At 42.1% G+C, this 20764-nt stretch overlaps 1 long non-coding RNA gene across 1 annotated transcript; it reads right to left on the bottom strand.

Annotated features, from left to right (window-relative positions):
- Positions 1-8438: 8438 nt before the first annotated feature.
- Positions 8439-10204, bottom strand: LOC126355195 (uncharacterized). The gene is made up of 3 exons (XR_007565473.1): positions 9534-10204; positions 9311-9442; positions 8439-9010 (listed from the first exon to the last, which is right to left on the bottom strand). It is a non-coding gene; the product is annotated as an uncharacterized LOC126355195 (long non-coding RNA).
- Between the last annotated feature and the right edge of the window lie 10560 nt (positions 10205-20764).

Genomic DNA, 20764 nt, shown 5'->3' with positions numbered 1-20764 from the left:
CATCAATAAACTTCGACAACTCATCAGCTGATTTGCTCGGCGAAGCTGTCAAAAAGAGTTCGCATGCTGACCGCCGGGAGTGCTGCGGGCAGTAGCGCAGTGCTTAAATTTCACCTAGTTGTAGTACAACGCTCAACGATGGATTTATGCTGACAAAAGCTTCAGTTGGCTGCTGAACAAGCTTCAGCGATTTACCTACCAGACGGTACTGATTTCGTTTCATAATGTGATTGGACTATTCTGAATGTGAACCAGTGCCTGATTTATTCGAAATTGATAACAGACCAGAATTAATGTTTCGTATTTGTACCTGACTGAGCCAGAAGAACGACAAATTTATTTTGGAAGGCAATCAGCTACCCTTGCGACAAAATAATCATGAAGGAGCCCTGATACCAGCGAACAGTGTAGCTTTTTCAGTAGTATATGTTCGGTAATGGCATTAGCATTTTTTCCTAGTCAGTAACATTTCGTACCCATTTACCCCAGAAGATTAGGCCTAAATGTAAGGGATCTCTCCCTAAAATCAGTGTAAGGAGATTTTGATGAGTTTGTAAAGTAGCTAGGTATTCATATTAGTTTGGCGTTTACCCAACTGCAACAGGCTTTTAAAGCTACTAGCAAATTCAATGTGAAACACACAAGTTCATTTGTTCACTGCTTACAGTAACAAAAGAGAGATGAGAGGAAGCGGAATTACGGAAGCATCTGATTCCACCGGTCTGCTTTGACCCACGACTTCATCAGTATGGCGGAAATGGCTATTCTAAGCGTCTCCAATGTGGCGCCTATGATGTCACTGCATACACAGTGCAACAAACACGGAAATACGTACAAATAAGACAATAACATCTTCCTCCTAAAATACAAACTAACAGGACAACCGCTGGAAATTCGTTATTTTGGGTGGGTGCAACCAAATATAACAGTAAAAAAACCACACCACGATCCCAAAACACACAAAAAGACGAACATAAAAAAAATTATAAAATCTGTAGGAATCGAACACTTGCCTTGGCTAAAGTAGTTGTGTCACTCCAAGCATACAAGTTTCACTGGAGAAAAAACAGTTCTCTATCAGATAGCCAAGTAAAGCCAAATAGCTACAGGGTTGGATGCCTAATTTCAAAGACTGTGATTTTTATTGGTCCTGTAAATTACCGGAAATGCGGCAGCGTCCGATTCCACCTGTCTGCTTTGACCTATAACGTCACAAATATGGCGGAAACGACCATATACTACGACTCCAATATGGCGCCTATGACGTCATTACGTAAACATGACAACAAACACGAAAATACATTGAAAAACCATCACATACACGTTCCACAAAAAACCTAATGAAACTAACGGGACAGGTGTGGGAAACTGGTGATTTATGGATGGGGACAAAGTAAATATAAACAAATTTAGACACACACCACCATACCAAACCACACAAAACGATGAAGAAAACCAACGCAAAACTCCCCAGATTCCGCTAAACACAAATCCTCTGGAATCGGACACTTCCCTTGACCTATATAGCTCAACAGCAACTCCTGATCCCACAAATTGGAATCGAACACTTCTCTTGACCTATATAGGTCAGCAGCAACAGCCACAACCACACATTGGAATTGAACATTTCCCTTGACCTTTATAGCTCAACAGCAACTTCCGATACCAGAACACCCACAGCAACCACACATTGGAATCAAACAGTTCCCTTCAGCCACACAGGTAAACAGCGACTCCCAATACCAAAAAATCCACAGATACGACCATAAATTGGAATCTAAGACTTCCCTTCAACTACATACCTACAACCCGACACACGATACCAGATCACCAATACAACAAACCACACAACGCAGATCCACCCCACCAGCCACAACAACATACAACAAATACCCTAAAAACAAGAAAAATAAAAACTTACTACAACAAAGTTCCAGAGCCGCAACCTATGTCAGCCACCACAATCACACACAGACATGCACCGAGCCACAAACACACACACACCCATACATACATACACCTACCGAACCACCCACCCACCCACCCACCCACCCACCCACCCACACACACACACACACACACACACACACACACACACACAAACCAACAAAAAAAGATACACAACCAAAAGAAAGACCCAACCCACCCACACCCCAACCCGACCTCCTCCCTCACCCCAAAATAAAATACCCATAAACAAAAAACAAACACAAAATAAACAAATCTCAATCCCACACTACAACTCCACAAAAACTGCAACAAAATAGATCCTCCACAACTAAATCCTAAACCAACACACTCCCCCCCTCCCCACCCCTCACAAACACTACCAACAACTAACAAACCCCCCCTCCCAGAGCCGCAGCCACCCAACCACACAAACCACCCTAACTAACCACCTTCAGCCTGTACATCTTACTGATAGCCCTTAAAAACCCGAAAAAACAATAGCCATCAGGGACAGTATTCATCTAAGTGAGACTGAAGGTTAGATGAGCGCCTCTTCCCCCTCCCAAGAACTGACTTAATGGCCCCCCACATCCCCTCTATGGTATTCATACAAGCCCCCGTCTCATAATCTGTAAACTGTAAACTATGGTTCACTACTAAATGATTGTATCCCCTTTCACCCAACTCCCTATAAGAAGAAAAGGCATCAGAAACTACAGTAGAACCCGGTTCTATAAACTCCTCAATTAACCCCAATTATTCCCTCTTAGACTGCCCCTCCACAACCCTAAAAATACATTCCGAACCCCCCCCCCCCCCTCCCCCCAGTACAACAGCCCCCCACACCCAGAGAACAACTTACCCCTCCCATACTTCCTTTTCCCAATCTGCGACCTGTCCACCTCCACCACAACCCCAGGCCCATCCAACTTACCCTTGCTGTACTCAATAAATTCAGAACATAATTCACTACAAAACGAAAACCAGTCAAGCACACTCCTCTTACTCACACCAGTCTCATATGTGCAAAAGCTGTGAGAGGATTTATAACAAAAGTAGTACATCAACAACACAATCTTGTGCATGCCCAACATAGACTTCTCCAACTAGGAACCATGATGTATGAAGTGCCATAGGTTATCCCTACGACACCACCACATATAACTGTCCCTGGTCCGAGATGCAAGAACTTTTGCCAATGTCATGTCATTCCCACTAACAGCGCACTTCACCGCCTCTGCCAAACAGCTGCAGAAATTTTATCAGCTCCAACGTACTCGTCCCCATCATAGCATGCAAGTGCACACCACTAATTTTATCCGTCATATCCATACCTAGCAAGAGCAGCAACAAATTAATTTACTCAAATTAACACACAATCTACAGTGAACAGCACTACAATAACTTTTACACAAAAACACTAAATTGTTAAAGTCACTGAAAACAATTCCTCTCCACACACAGCCAAAACAAGAACCAGCCAGAACAAGCAGTAACACCAAACTGAACCCAATACATCACACAACACAAAACCCCTAAACACACCACCAAAGGGCACCATGAACAGAAACACAATGACACCTACAAACACGCCACACTCACAAACCAAACTCAACGTCATCATGACATTACACACTGCAACAGCCTTATGTCACAGGTCAAAGCCGACGGGTGGGAATGGATGCTTCTGTCTTCATACTTGCAACACAGGACGCATCATTATACTTATGGTCTAGACAATATATACACGTGATAAGTGGGAAAGTGCCAGCAGACAGGCACAATGAACAAAACACACAAACACACACACAAAATTACTAACTTTCGCAACCAATGGTTGCTTCTTCAGAAAGGAGAGGGAAAGACGAAAGGATGTGGGTTTTAAGGGAGAGGGTTAGGAGTCATTCCAATCCCGGGAGCGGAAAGACTTCCCTTAGGGGGAAAAAAAGGACAGGTGTACACTCGCACACACACACACACACACATACACACACACACACATATCCATCCGCACATACACAGACACAAGCAGACATATTTAAAGGCAAGAGTAAGGGCAGAGATGTCAGTCGAGGCGGAAGTACAGAGGCAAAGACAGGTGAGGTATGAGCGGTGGCAACTTGAAATTAGCGGAGGTTGAGGCCTGGCGGATATCAAGAAGAGAGGATATACTGAAGGGCGAGTTCCCATCTCCGGAGTTCGGATAGGTTGGTGTTGGTGGGAAGTATCCAGATAACTTGGATGGCGTAACACTGTGCCAAGATGTGCTGGCCGTGCACCAAGGCATGTTTAGCCACAGGGTGATCCTCATTACCAAAAAACACTGTCTGCCTGTGTCCATTCATGCGAATGGACAGTTTGTTGCTGGTCATTCCCACATAGAAAGTGTCACAGTGCAGGCAGGTCAGTTGGTAAATCACGTGGGTGCTTTAACACGTGGCTCTCCCTTTGATCGTCTACACCTTCCGGGTTACAGGACTGGAGTAGGTGGTGGTGGGAGGGTGCATAGGACAGGTTTTACACCGGGGGCGGTTGCAAGGGTAGGAGCCAGAGGGTAGGGAAGGTGGTTTGGGGATTTCATAGGGATGAACCAACAGGTTACGAAGGTTAGGTGGACGGCGGAAAGACACTCTTGGTGGAGTGGGGAGGATTTCATGAAGGATGGATCTCATTTCGGGGCAGGATTTTAGGAAGTCGTATCCCTGCTGGAGAGCCACATTCAAGGTGTGATCCAGTCCCGGGAAGTATTCTGTCACAAGTGGGGCAGTTTTGGGGTTCTTCTGTGAGAGGTTCTGGGTTTGAGGGGATGAGGAAGTGGCTCTGGTTATCTGCTTCTGTACCAGGTCGGGAGGGTAGTTGCGGGATGCGAAAGCTGTTTTCAGGTTGTTGGTGTAATGGTCGAGGGATTCAGGACTGGAGCAGATTCATTTGCCACGAAGGCCTAGGCTGTAGGGAAGGGACCGTTTGATATGGAATGGGTGGCAGCTGTCATAATGGAGGTACTGTTGCTTGTTGGTGGGTTTGATGTGGACGGATGTGTGAAGCTGGCCATTGGACAGATGGAGGTCAATGTCTAGGAAAGTGGCATGGGATTTGGAGTAGGACCAGGTGAATCTGATGGAACCAAAGGAGTTGAGGTTGGAGAGGAAATTCTGGAGTTGTTTTTCACTGTGAGTCCAGATCATGAAGATGTCATCAATAAATCTGTACCAAACTTTCACTTTAACCTCATATTACCCTTTCCACCTTCTAATACCATGTCAACCTCACAACATCCCTACAACGACCCCATTAAATTTTATTTACATTCCCTCAGCAAACATGCCTTCACCCTAGCCAGATTACGCTCCCATATTTTATTTACTCAGGCTTGTCTGACATTTGGCATTACTCCCAAAGGCCTCACACTTAAAGTTCCCATCTCTGGCTGCAATCCTTCTTTCCATCAGTCCTTATACCAGTTCCAAACAGCACAATCCATAGCCCTCACCCGCCTAATCCTTCACCTATACATCGACTCGGCCAATGAACACACCCGTCAACTCCTATCCCAAATCAAAGTCCTCAATCTTTCCTCTCCCACATCCACACCGGCTGTACATAGCATCCTCCTACAGGCCAACCATAAATTAGAACAGCATGCCACCCTCCACCTCAAAAAACTATCCAATCTCCTGGTTTCCCACCTCTGGAAAGGCAACTCACTCACCCTCCACAACCTTTCCAACAAACCTCAACCTCCTCTCATTGCACACAGACCCAGTCTCTCCCATCTACTCAATCTCCCACTTCCAGCTCCATTCCCCCCAACACCTCAAAATTCTAGTCAACACAATCTGGAACCACAACACCCCAATTCAGTAGTTAACCTTTCCTCCAAACCCCTCTCCCAATCTGAAACCTCTGTCCTATCCAAAGGCCTCACCTTCAGCCCCACTCCCAGGTTCAACCAAACTGCCCTTGTCAAAGATTTACTGTCCTACACTCGTAGTCTCTGCTGGAAATATCACTTTGCCACGAAGAAAAATGATCCTGATCCCACTCCTAATGATCCAACTCCCCAAGGCACTATCCAAATTGAACCCTGCCTGCAACAGTTCCGTCCTCCATCACAACGGGACCCACCTCCTCTTCCTCAAAATCACCCTCTCCAAACCTTCTAGGAGTTTCTCACTTCCAGCCTTGCCTCTCAATGTTTCTTGAAAAACCTTAATCCTACTCCCAACATCACCACAGCCGAAGCCCAGGCTATCCGTGATCTGAAAGCTGACCGATCCATCATCATTCTTCCGGCTGACAAGGGTTCCACGACCAGGGTACTTGATCGTCGGGAGTATGTGGCTGAGGGACTGCATCAGCTTTCAGATAACTCTACATACAAAGTTTGCCAAGGTAATCCCATTCTTGATGTCCAGGCAGAGCTTCAAGGAATCCTCAGAACCTTAGGCCCCCTACAAAACCTTTCACCTGACTCCATCAAACTCCTGACCCCACCGACACCTCGCACTCCTACCTTCTACCTACTTCCTAAAATCCACAAACCCAAACATCCTGGCCGCCCCATTGTAGCTGGTTACTAAGCCCCCACAGAACGTATCTCTGCCTACGTAGATCAACACCTCCAACCCATTACATGCAGTCTCCCATCCTTCATCAAAGACACCAACCACTTTCTCGAATGCCTGGAATCCGTACCCAGTCTGTTACCCCCGGAAACCATCCTTGTAACCATTGATGCCACTTCCCTATACACGAATATCCCGCATGTCCAGGGCCTCGCTGCAATGGAGGACTTCCTTTCACGCCGATCACCTGCCACCCTACCTAAAACCTCTTTCCTCGCCACCTTGGCCAGCTTCATCCTGACCCACAACTTCTTCACTTTTGAAGGCCAGACATACCAACAATTAAAGGGAACAGCCATGGGTACCAGGATGGCCCCTTCATATGCCAACCTATTTATGGGTCGCTTAGAGGAAGCCTTCTTGGTTACCCAAGCCTGCCAACCCGAAGTTTGGTACAGATTTATTGATGACATCTTCATGATCTGGACTCACAGTGAAGAACAACTCCAGAATTTCCTCTCCAACCTCAACTCCTTTGGTTCCATCAGATTCACCTGGTCCTACTCCAAATCCCATGCCACTTTCCTAGACGTTGACCTCCATCTGTCCAATGGCCAGCTTCACACATCCGTCCACATCAAACCCACCAACAAGCAACAGTACCTCCATTATAACAGCTGCCACCCATTCCATATCAAACGGTCCCTTCCCTACAGCCTAGGCCTTCGTGGCAAACGAATCTGCTCCAGTCCTGAATCCCTCGACCATTACACCAACAACCCGACCTGGTACAGAAGCAGATAACCAGAGCCACTTCCTCATCCCCTCAAACTCAGAACCTCTCACAGAAGAACCCCAAAAGTGCCCCACTTGTGACAGAATACTTCCCGGGACTGGATCACACCTTGAATGTGGCTCTCCAGCAGGGATACGACTTCCTAAAATCCTGCCCCGAAATGAGATCCATCCTTCATGAAATCCTCCCCACTCCACCAAGAGTGTCTTTCCGCCGTCCACCTAACCTTCGTAACCTGTTGGTTCATCCCTATGAAATCCCCAAACCACCTTCCCTACCCTCTGGCTCCTACCCTTGCAACCGCCCCCGGTGTAAAACCTGTCCTATGCACCCTCCCACCACCACCTACTCCAGTCCTGTAACCCGGAAGGTGTAGACGATCAAAGGGAGAGCCACGTGTTAAAGCACCCACGTGATTTACCAACTGACCTGCCTGCACTGTGACACTTTCTATGTGGGAATGACCAGCAACAAACTGTCCATTCGCATGAATGGACACAGGCAGACAGTGTTTGTTGGTAATGAGGATCACCCTGTGGCTAAACATGCCTTGGTGCACGGCCAGCACATCTTGGCACAGTGTTACGCCGTCCAAGTTATCTGAATACTTCCCACCAACACCAACCTATCCGAACTCCGGAGATGGGAACTCGCCCTTCAGTATATCCTCTCTTCTCAATATCCGCCAGGCCTCAACCTCCGCTAATTTCAAGTTGCCGCCGCTCATACCTCACCTGTCTTTCAACAACTTCTTTGCCTCTGTACTTCCGCCTCGACTGACATCTCTGCCCTTACTCTTGCCTTTAAATATGTCTGCTTGTGTCTGTGTATGTGCGGATGGATATGTGTGTGTGTGTGTGTGTGTGTGTGTGTGTGTGTGTGTGTGTGTGCGAGTGTACACCTGTCCTTTTTTTCCCCCTAAGGGAAGTCTTTCCGCTCCCGGGATTGGAATGACTCCTAACCCTCTCCCTTAAAACCCACATCCTTTCGTCTTTCTCTCTCCTTCCTGAAGAAGCAACCATCGGTTGCGAAAGCTAGTAATTGTGTCTGTGTGTTTGTGTGTTTTGTTCATTGTGCCTGTCTGCCGGCGCTTTCCCGCTTGGTAAGTCTTGGAATCTTTGTTTTTGAATATATTTTTCCCATGTGGAAGTTTCTTTCTATTTTATTTATATACATGTAATAATATACATACAATAGCTTTGACAGTAAATACAAATGTTGGCTTGCTCAGTAGATACATAATGCACAATAACATAATATACATAATGACTTCCAGGATGACAGTTAAAAAAATACAATTTTGTGGTGTCTTATACATGAGTGGTTCTAATTCCAGATTACTTACTAACACTAATTTCTAATGCTTATTTCTCTGAATGTGTTACATAAAATTATCACTCACAGAATGAAGATTTGCTCACTGCCTGCTCATGTACACTGGCAGTGCCTGTATTAATTTGATGTACTTAGATCTTTTCTCTAAAATCTGAAGTCTATGTGGAATGCATCACAATTGTTTCCTGTCCCTTGTGTTATAAGGATGAACAGTCTCAGTGGTCACCAGTTATGCCTCATTTTGTTTTAAGGACGTGTCTCCACATCCTTGAAAGTAATAATTTCTCTTTGTGGCATATTTTATTTGTTTGAAGATGTAACCTGCCCACTTGTTGCATTTTATTTCCCTTGTTCTGCTGCAGATCTGAAAATGGCCATTGCTGACTGAATCAAGTAGCATAAGGACCAGAACTTTTGTGATCAATGACAGAAATATTATAAAATTCATTTTTTAAAGACAGTAAAAGCACTTTAATATTAATCTGTTTCAAAATGGAGACAAAATTACTGACTGACACAGAGTAAATGATGTATTTAATATATATGTTACAGTAGCAGACAGTGACCTGATAAAAAAACCAGCAAAAACAATTTCTGAAAAAACCTATTTAAATGAAAAAAGCAATCTTTTTGTATCCACCAGATGAAAAGGAAATCAAATTACCTTCCATTGGAAATGTAGAATGCACTCAATGACTGTGATATGACTTTCAAAATAATGGTGTAGGCAATCAGTCCTCCTTTCCTTTCTGACTTTATTAAAGCAAACCTAGATGTGACTTATCCATTATCAGTGCTAAAAATACAAGAAGTACACAGTCAGGTGGTAGTATAAAAAACTGCAAATCATGGCATAACCTGTGTTGCTTGTACATTAGATTACATACCAGTATTTCAAAGTTTCAATACATGTCCTTGTACATCATACCCCTGTTATTCGGGCTCATGTCACAGTTCATTCAAGACTACTGTATAATGAAGGTAGGGTTTGTGGAGAACACTTTGATTGCCTGAAAGCCTGAAAGGAAAGAATGACTAATTGTTGTTCTCCATCATTTTGAAAAGAAAATACTAAGTATTATGAAGGAATTAAAATCAAAATTTTCTTCAAGCAGAGACAATGTTCCTGATCAAATATTTTTTAAAAAAAGCAACAGTATTGTCTAAGCCCCTAACTCATTATCGTGGCCCCATATTGTGTTGTGGCATTTTTCCAGAAAATATGGTGATGTTAAGACCTCTGATCAAGAAGGGACACAAGACAAATGAAAATAACTACAGGCAAAATTTCTGCTGCCCGTGTTTTACAAAATATTTGGGAAAAAGCATTTTGCAGCAGACTTGTTACATTTATAGAGAAAAATAATTTTGCCAATCAATTTGGATTCAGAAAAAACAAATCGACGAAACTGCTATTTTTAATTTTTTGGATGAAGCTTTGACTGCAAGAGACAAGGAGGATCGTGTATCGCCAATACTTCTGGACCTCACAAAAGACCACAACTTAACTGCTTCAAAAATTGTAATATGTAGTATCCAGTATGTGGGAATTAGGGGGTTGCCATATGAACAGGTGACATAATTTTGTGTAACTTGCTGGAAGAGATAATACTGAAATATGAAATATTTAAATTACAATGTAACTCAGAATTTCAAAACAAGCTGTATTTGTAAAATTGATAAGCTTATTCTTTTTGGATTTTTGTAACATTAAAATAATACTAAACACTTGAACCATCTCTTCCTCAAAAAATTCCATCCACAGGCCCTGTTGGGTCCAAAGTTACCAACTGACTGCCAGGTAATCCTCTGCTCATAGCATCTTTGCATGTGGTTTGAAGGGGTGTGAGATCAGCACACCACTCTCATGGCCATTGTCAGTATTTGTAACCAGAAGCCGCTACTGCTCAGTCAGGTAGCTCCTCAGTCGGACTCACGAGGTTGAGTGCACCCCTCTGCAGTCCTCCCACCAAGGAAAAATCACTGACATTACATCCCCATCTAAATCTATACCCTGAAAACCACTGTGAATTGTATGGCAGATAGTATATTCCACTGTACCAGTCATTAGGATTTTCTCCTATTCCATACATGTTTGAAGTGTAGAAAGAATGAGTATTTAAATGCCTCTGTGTGTGCTATAATTAATCGAATCTCATCCTCATGATCCCTACAGGAGTCATATGTTCAAAGTGGTAGTATATTCCTAGAGTCATTATCTAAGGCCAGTTCTTGAAACTTTTTAAGTAGGCTTTCTTGGGATAGTTTATGTCTTGTCTTCAAGAGTCTGTCAGTTCAGTTTCTTCAGCATCTCTGTGATAATCTTCCACAGATCAAACAAAACTGTGGCCATTCACTCTGCCCCTCTCTGTATACATTCAACATCCCCAGGTTCACCCAGGTCCTCCTCAAGGCAGTCAACAATGCAGACCACTCAGCTACGGATGCAGTCTTTCAGAGAAAAATGTACTTCAAAACATAAATTTCTCTAGAGAACTACATAACAACTGACAGGTTCAAATTATCTGTACTCATAAATACAAGTAACTATAAATTAAATTTCCATATAAATACTGAATTCATTCATGAAAAGCATCAACAGCTGATACTTTTTAGCACAAATATTGTCATCTGTAAATTGCACAAGTAAACAGGTCAAAGTGTAATTCTTTAGTTGAAAATGATGGTAATTCTGGCATTTTGAGACATTTCAACTTGGCACAACACATATTGTTTAATGCACTGATGAGCAGACTAATATATAAAGGACTCTTGTGTTTTAAATATTGTGCAATAGTAACTGATTGTGCAGTGTGTTATTACACTCAGCACTGGTGTTAGTCTGCTTGCAAATATGTGGAAGTTATTAAATAAAAGTACACTCATTGGTTTTAGTAGAAATTTCAAAAAAACCTATTAAAATAAAATATCTGTATGAAACTGAGCATGAGCTGGCTGATGATACAGTTTCAACATCAAGGAGACTGATGTAACAAAGGATAAGTAAGTTATTATTTCAATTCACTCTTGTTTTCCCACAAATTTGAATTTTGCTGTGCTGTTGGCATCATCTATATCTACATGTGATGAGTGATAGCAAACCTGAACTCCCACTGAGTACTGCGAGTGCAATTGAATGTAATGGTTTAATGCTGCACCCTCATTCTGCTGCAGCCAGAGTAAACATACTATGACCTTTTCATCATGAAAGTTGATGGGATGCCTGTCTTGGTCTAGAATAATCAACTCAAACTTGTCTAATGTCTCGACAGTCACTGAAAGGCATATGGCATTGATTGGCACCTCAGTGATTTTATATCCTAGGTTAACTTTAGGGAAGAATTCGCAGAGTGCATGAATCAATATAACATTGAGATATGCCTTTGTTGCAGTACTGCACTCAACATTAGATGTGTTAATTGGCTGTATCTCCACAGGTTGAGCCAACTTGTAACATTTATCATGATTTTGTCATGGTTCCTTTGAGAAATGTAATACTGATAATACAGAACTTTTCAAAGTCTATTGCTTCTCTCTCTCTTTTCTTTTCTTTTTTACTTCCATTTTAGGCATATTGACACTTACATTTAACTCAAACCTTCATACAGACTGTTTTCAATACATGTTTAACTCATTGATATCACATACACCATTGATACTTCCTAAATGTAGTTTACAGTTTGATGCAGTGATATTAATAATGATATATGTTTCCAAACCTATCAATGTGATACTCCAATCTCCTCTTCTTAAATCAGTTGGTGGAAAGTAATTTGCACATAGGACTGATGATCATTCTTGTTAAATCAGAGTGTACGACATCACACATAAAGCATTCTTCTTTCTAGCTGTCAGGAGCACGAGACATAAATGTCCAAACAGATATGTAATGAAGTTTTGATGATGCTGAAAATCGTAGGACACATGGTTGTCAGTAAGTTGGTAACATAATTCTTTGGACGAGTGTAGGTCTCTGAATTAATCAAATTAGTAGACACTGTTTCAAGATATTTTAAACATATGGCAGCCAGTGAGTTTTACACCCTCCTGCAACATCTAAATTTACAATTCCACATTCTTTCAATTTCCTAACAGTCTTGTGCTGTGTATTTCACATAAAAACACCTTGAACTCTTGGGATGTGGAACTTTTTGATGAATTTAATCAGAATGGTATTTGTAAGCATGTGATAGATAATATAGCCAGGAACTTTCTTCATGAACTATAGCAGCCTGTGTCAGTATGGTTTTAACACAGCTAGCTCTTTATTCGCACGAAGTAATGGCCGCTATCAACAGGGGATCTCAAGTTAATTCCGTATTTCTAGATTGCTTTTGATACCATTCCTCACAAGTGACTTCTAATCAAGCTGCAGGCCTATGGGGTATCATCTCAGTTGTGTGACTGGATTTGTGATTTCCTGTCGGGAAGGTCGCAGTTCGTAGTAATAGACAGCAAATCATCGAGTAAAACTGAAGTGATATCAGGTGTTCCCCAGGAAAGTGTCCTGGGGCCTCTGCTGTTCCTGATCTATATAAATGACCTGTATGACAATCTGAGCAGTTCTCTTAGGTTGTTCGCAGATGATGCTGTAATTTACCGTCTAGCAAGGTCATCCGAAGACCAGTATCAGTTGCAAAGCGAGTTAGAAAAGATTGCTGTATGGTGTGGCAAGTGGCAGTTAATGCTAAATAACGAAAAGTGTGAGGTGATCCACATGAGTTCCAAAAGAAATCTATTGGAATTCGATTACTCGATAAATAGTACAATTCTCAAGGCTGTCAATTCAACTAAGTATCTGGGTGTTAAAATTACGAACAACTTCAGTTGGAAAGACCACATAGATAATATTGTGGGGAAGGCGAGCCAAAGGTTGCTTTTCATTGGCAGGACACTTAGAAGATGCAACAAGTCCACTAAAGAGACAGCATACACTACACTCGTTCGTCCTCTGTTAGAATATTGCTGCGCGGTGTGGGATCCTTACCAGGTGGGATTGAAGGAGGACATCGAAAGGGTGCAAAAAATGGCAGCTCATTTTGTATTATTATGTAATAGGGGAGAGAGTGTGGCAGATATGATACGCGAATTGGGATGGAAGTCATTACAGCAAAGACGTTTTTCGTCGCGGCTAGATCTTTTTACGAAATTTCAGTCACCGCTTTGTATGATGCATGCTGCTCTATGATTTGAGGGTTTGCCTGCCTTCTTACATACCATGTCTTTGACACCCAACCAGCTGTTTTAAAAGGAAGAGAAGTCGAGCTAAAGAACCGAATCGTGGTTCCCTCGATGTCTCATGACAAGCTCTCTGAGAAAAATGTCTGGATCAATGCTTCTCTGTAATACTTCACTGTAAAAACTTTGTGCTAGATTGGTGCCACAGCTATCCTTTATGATGTATGTTGTCAGATTTGTTTGCTGCGTTTTGGATACTATAAATACCTATATTGACCAGTTTGGTAGGTATGATTTCTCAAGTGGAGTCCTACCTTTTAAAATTATTTGTGACAGTAGTGGAGTTGGCCAACAAACACAATTAAACACCTACAAAAACCATTAATAAGTTTATTTGCACTAAGTACACTTAATAACAGAATTATATGTAACTTTTCATGGCAGCAGATATTTCTGTGGTGCTGAGTTTATACAATCACAGTGTGGTGCTGAGTTATATACAATGACAATAATGTTCTTGATAGAACCAAATAGTCTTGAATGCTTTTAAACTTATATAATAAGCCACTGAATATTGAGTAATATGATGATTATTGCCCTCACTGCAGTCTTCCACTCTAATACTGAGAAGTGTATAGATGCACTGGACCTGGGGCAGACTCTACTGTGGCCACTTAAAAGGAGATGCAAACCAGTCAAAGTCACCTGCAGTGAGATCATGAGATTTTAGTATCCTCTGGTGGCATGTACATGTCATGTCATCTGACCAAGAAAGTGAGTGACGCCCTGTGATGTGCTGCTACTAAATTTAAAAGTGCCATCTCATGTGTAGCTGTGAAGGTCAGATGGCATTCCGGGCCCTCCAAAATGTTGCATAGTGAGGCTAGGGATGATGATTGGGGGGGGGGGGGGGGGAGGGGGGGGAGGGGATGCCTGTGCTGTAGTGATACTGATGCTGTTGCCTGTGGCAGATGACACCAACCGCCCATGTCCCAACATTTCATCTTGCAAACCACCAGGAATATCAGCTGATGTAGGACATCCATCCAACAGCGCAAGTGGGTGCAGCACTGGCGATGCCGAGGACGCAGAAGGCTGTACGGCTGATGCAGGCTTAATGTCCATGACTACCTCACAACAAATGGTGATGGGTGTGGTGGCTCTGGAGGTGCTAGTGGCTATGGTGGTGGGCAGGGGTCGATTTTCATGGCAGGTTCATAGAAAGACCCATGTTCCCACACATCAGGCACTGGTTAAGAACTGTTTGGGGTCTTCAAGCTGGATTGCAGACAGCATTTCTGAAAGGTGAAAATCTACAACAAGATCGTTATAATCATGGAAACAAAGTTGGTTTTCGTTGGGAATGCAGGTGGACAGCATAGGCTACCTTCAATCAAAAAGATTTATTAAATATAAAGAACTGCTCATCTTAAATGATGCTTCCTCTTGTGAAATGTACATCACAACTAGACATTTGAAATTACTACAACTCCTCTAAAATCTTAAAGTCCTGTCACTGTGCCTCTGGGTGGTGCCTATACAGAGTGCAGAGCTGGCCCATGACACCTGTGGAGCCTAAGTCTTGGAGATGGTGGACAAACACAGCAACTTGTATACTTGGTGGTTACTGGAGAATGTACACAACTTGGCACATTGAAGAGAACTGTCTGTTGTAGCAGAATGCTCTGGTATTTAACAAGGAATTGATCAATCAGAATAAACAGCAGAATGCTCTGGTATTTAACAAGGAATTGATCAATCAGAATACACACATATGATGCCCATGAGTTGGCAGCTGCGACCCCTGGTGGATCTTGGTATAGCTTGCACTGCCAAACCATACAGCTGTTGTGCTGCAATGGTTTTAATTGTGCCTTATCGATTGTGGTGCATACTTTCTGAAGTTGTGAGTACTGTCACCACAGTTTTGGTGCTGACGATGATTGTCTGATGCTCCGTGAATTATATAATGAGCATGGCCAGATGTCTGAGTGACAAAGTTGGATTGCTGTTGTGAGGCTTGCTATAGATGTGACAACTTTTTCTTTCATGCAAAACTTTGTTGTAAAGTTGGCATTGGAAACAGAGTGATGAGAGTGAAAGAGATGAAGCAGAGTGTGGTGGTGGTGACCATTGGAGAGTTCTGCTGGCGAAGCGTAATGAGTAGGCGTAGTGCGATAGGTGCTCAGAAACAACAAAAAAACATTTTCCCTCGAATATGAAGCATGGCGTTTGGATATCTGAACTTTGAAAAAAGGAACAAAACATTTGGCTTCACTTTTCAATTGAGGATACATTGGTGCCATCCACATTGTTGGTAAAACTATTGAAATTCCAATGAAGAAAAGTGTTTGTGGCAAACATTCTAAGCAAAAGACAGAATTTAGTACTTTGATAGTGCTATCATTAGTAGCTGAAGGCATTGGAATGACAAAAAGGATAGTTGCTCTTTCCATTGGTGGTAATGAATTCTCTTGTCTTCCATAAAGGACCAGTAAAGTCAATATGAATGTGTTGCCAAGGACTATCAGGTTGAGGCCAACTGAAAAATTCTTGGTGTGCCACTGCCTGAGTATCTGTGAATGGGCAGCAGTGAGCAGTCATATCTTCTATTTGTTTATCTAGCCTGAGCCATGTACAGTGCTGGCACAGCATATGATTAGTTCTAATGATTATTCTATGTTGTCTATGTAACAGTTTCAATAAGTAGTGTTGCAAAGATATGGGAATGAGGACTCATGTTTGTTTGTTTGTTCATTAGGAAACTGCAATAAAATTACACCATTCTGAAGATAGAAACTGTTACATTGTGCATGGTATTTCTGAACCACTGCATCTGACACTGATTTTGGATTATGAGATCAACCCATTCAAATATAGTACTTCAGCAATTTTTGTGACTGATAGTAGTTAGTAGCCTATATAATCTGCTAAGATTCAATGGAAAAAGCTTGAATGTTTGCAAATCAGGGCGATCAGTTTGAAGACAAGAAACTTCTAATTCTTTAAAACCTGGATCGTTTCCCATAGGCAAGTGAGGCAGTGTGTCTGCATTTGCATGCTGTCCTGTAGGACAGCAAAGAATTTCATATTGATTAGAAAGAAGCAGTGACCAACATTGCAGTTTATGTGCTGTATGATAATTCTTCGAGTGAAAAACAGCAGCTTATGCTCAGTCACAAGAAAAAAAATTTCTACCGTGCAGATAGGCCTTATTCAGTATCTTAGATGTGAATGCTGTGGGACATTCCATGTTGCCAACCTTGTGAGATGAAACTGCTCCTGATTCATGTGATGATGCACTACTGCTTTTTACAGCTCAAAATAAGACATGGGCAACTAAGCAAAGCAAGTTTCAGTTTCTGAAAAGAATGTGCATGTTCTCCAATCCATTTAAAAGGAAATTTTTATGCCAGACACAAAGCAAACGAGGAGCTATCTGCACTGTTTTCAGAATGAAATTGATGGAGTATGTCAGTTTGCCAAAGAACAGCCTGGAGTACTCATGCACTTTTAGGAGAAGGTAATCTCTACATGGCCTCTGTGTGCTTGGTTGAGAGATAAGCGCTGTGGGTGCCAATTATATGACCCAAACATCCAATTTCAGTGTTGAAAATTGAATGTTTCTGTAAATTAAACTTGAGTACTGTGTCAGCTCAAACTTGAAAAAGAGACTCAATTTTTGACACTGTACTGGCATTTGCCCAGATGCAATGATGTCATCTTTGAACAGGGCAAACACTTGTTCAAGAAAACATTGAAATAATGCAGGAACAGATGCGCTGCTGAAGGGAAGGCACTGGTATTAATGCAAGCCAATGTGCCTGTTAACCATCATACACTGGTATTAATACAAGCCAATGTGCCTGTTAACCATCATAAGTTTGTTACCTCATCCAGGAGAAGTTAACAATAAGCATGGGCTAAATTAGCTTTTTAAGAGAATTGTCCATTTGATAGGCAATCCATGAGCTCATTAATACATGTATGTAGGAAATAATCAATCACTGTTTTAGCATTAACTGTAGTTTTGAAATTGGCACAAAGTCTGATCTTCCCATTGTCCCTTTTCTTGTGATCATAATGGGGGATCCCCACTGTTTTGAAGAAACTAGTTTAAAAACTCCTACTTGTTCTAATGTATTGATCTCAGAAGCAGCATTATCACTAATGGTGTGGGGTACCAGATGAGCATGTAAAACTTACTGCACATGCAAACAAAGTTGACACTTGGCGCAGTGGCTGACGGGAGAGACGGTAAAGGGATTTCCTATTTACAGTTGCTACCATCAGCCACCATGCTGAGTATCAACTTTGCTTGTTTTGCTTTGTCCTTGAGCATAATATGCATGTGAAAATTCTTAGCATTTCCTAATGTGCTGTTGAGCCAATGTTCACACAGTGGCTGATTATGGGCCCAAATGATTATGGGCCTGAATTGTGAAGAGACCAGGAAATACATCGGAAAATTCCAGGAAATATATTGGAAAATTCCCATTCCTTCTCTTTTAATGTGAGGAGACCAGGAAATACATTGGAAAATTCGAGGAAATATATTGGAAAATTCCCATTCCTTCTCTTTTAATGTTTGTATATCTAGCATTCCTACCGACTACTGCTGCTGCTGCTACTACTACTACTACTACTACTACTACTACAATGATGATGATGATGATGATGATGATGATGATGATGATGATGACGATGATGACTACCACCTCCATCACCACCGCCATGACTACTACTGGTGGTAACAACAACAACAACAACAACAACAACAACAATAATAATAATAATAATAGCACTTATATTTACAAATGAATTGGTAGAGCAGGTTTTTCAGCGTTGTTACTTGTTTTACAAGTTAACTCAATGATCCTTCTTCTTCAGGAATCTTTTGATGACATCACTGTACCGTGTCTCTTGGCTTTCAAGTACTCGCAGAACTGCTCTATCAATTGAGGTACGTCAAAGAGCTGATAAGTGATCATGGATCATATTGTTCTTCAAATATGTTTTTATGAGTTTTAGACAAGAAAAACTCATTTCCACTGAATTACTTCTTGCAGGCCTGGTAGCAGTTAGACAAAATAGCTTGAAAGCTGCTGGGAGAATTTGATCTGTTTCATTCTCAACCATTCTTTTCATAACATCTCTTAAACTGACAGAATGAAATCTTTTTTCATGCTGGAGCCATCTGTGACTTCAGTGACTTCAAGTGAGAGCTTGCTGGAGTACAGGATGGAGGTCTGTTATGTTTTCTGATGGAAGCTTGTTCTGCCTTGGTGACAGTGATGGGGTGTGATGGCCAGAAGGAGGCCAGTGGAGGGCTTGCAACCAACCTGTCTCTGTGCTAAACACACTGGACCTGCACCTGGAGTTGTGGTTTGTGGTGTGATTTCGTATAACAGCAGGAGCACTGTTGCAGTTATCCCTTGCACCCTGACTGCAAATCTGTACCCCAATCTGGTGATACGACCTGTTGTGCTCCCATTCATGAACAGGATTCCAGTGGGTGTTTTCCAACAGGCTAAGGTTCATGCACATACTGCTGTTGTAAACCAATATGCTCTACAGAGTGGCGATATGTTGTCTTGACCTGCTCAATCTCTAGATCTGTCTCTGATCTAGTTCATGTGGGACATAATCGAATGACAACTCCAGTGTCATTGACAAACAGCATTAACAGTCACTGTTTTGACCAACCAAGTGCAACAAACAGGCAAGTAAATTCATTCCATGAACTGACATCAGGCACCTGTACAACATAATGCATGCATGTTTGTATGCTTGTATTCAAGATTCTGGCAGTTACACCACTTATTAATGTGCCAGTCTTTCACATTTGCAGTGATTTATCTTGCACTTACATTAACCTGTGGTTTTGTAATGTTAATCGCTTAAATACGTTATCTGGACAAATGTATTCCCGAAATTGCATTACTCTACTTTTTTGGTGTTGCGATTTTTTTCCTACCTTGTATTTAAACTCCCTTGGTGAGCTAGGCCGATCCGCTTAAGTGGATGTTTCCCAGTTGCCCCCTTGAGATACGGGAAGTAAACACATTCTCGTACGGGTCAGTTATCATCCTTCTTTCCTTTTACTTTTTATGTATTTAGCTTCTTTTCTTTTTTTGTGAAATAAGATTTATTCATAAGAGAGTAAGCAGAAATTAAGAAAAGTTGAAATTCTGACTTTGCATTCAAGAAAAAAGTTTGATGGCACTGAAATTTATCAGGACATGAGGATAGGATCTTGGATGATGCAACAGTTTCAGTGCTACAGAAAGATTTGAACTAGGCACTGACAACTGAGACAGCTTCCATCTGAGATGCAATAGCTGAGGCATAACAGTCAATGTTAAAACCTCCCACTGACATTGTAGGAGAGGTTAGAAGGGACACCTGCAGAATTTGAACCCGAGCCACACCAAAAAAGTTTAATATCAGTTCAGCAGTAAGGAAGTCTCTGCAAGACTTGAAGGAGGACAAAGACCTCACCATTTCACCTGCCAACACAGGGAATGCCACTGCCCTTCTCTCATGAGCTGAATACAACTGAAATGAAATGAAATGCCACGTGGCTAAGGCCTCCCGTCGGTTAGACTGTTCGCCTGGTGCAGGTCTTTCGATTTGACGCCACTTCGGCGACCTGCGTGTCGATGGGGATGAAATGATGATGATTAGGACAACACTACACCCAGTCCCTGAGCGGAGAAAATCTCCGACCCAGCCAGGAATCGAACCCGGGACCTTAGGATTGACATTCCGTCATGCTGACCCCTCAGCTAATGAGGCCGGACTGAATACAACTGTAAGATAAAGACACTGCTCAGTGAGCCTGCCTGTCACAAGGTAAGAGAGGATCCAATGTGCAAGATCTGGTGAAAAACATTTGACCTTATCAAGAAGAGTTCTATTGTGACCAAAGTCACTAAGG

Source organism: Schistocerca gregaria, chromosome 3, assembly GCF_023897955.1.
Source record: "Schistocerca gregaria isolate iqSchGreg1 chromosome 3, iqSchGreg1.2, whole genome shotgun sequence".
In the NCBI taxonomy this organism is placed as follows: Eukaryota; Metazoa; Arthropoda; class Insecta; order Orthoptera; family Acrididae; genus Schistocerca; species Schistocerca gregaria.
The sequence above is the reverse complement of the archived record's forward strand: the minus strand, read 5'-3'. Positions and strand labels throughout refer to the sequence as shown.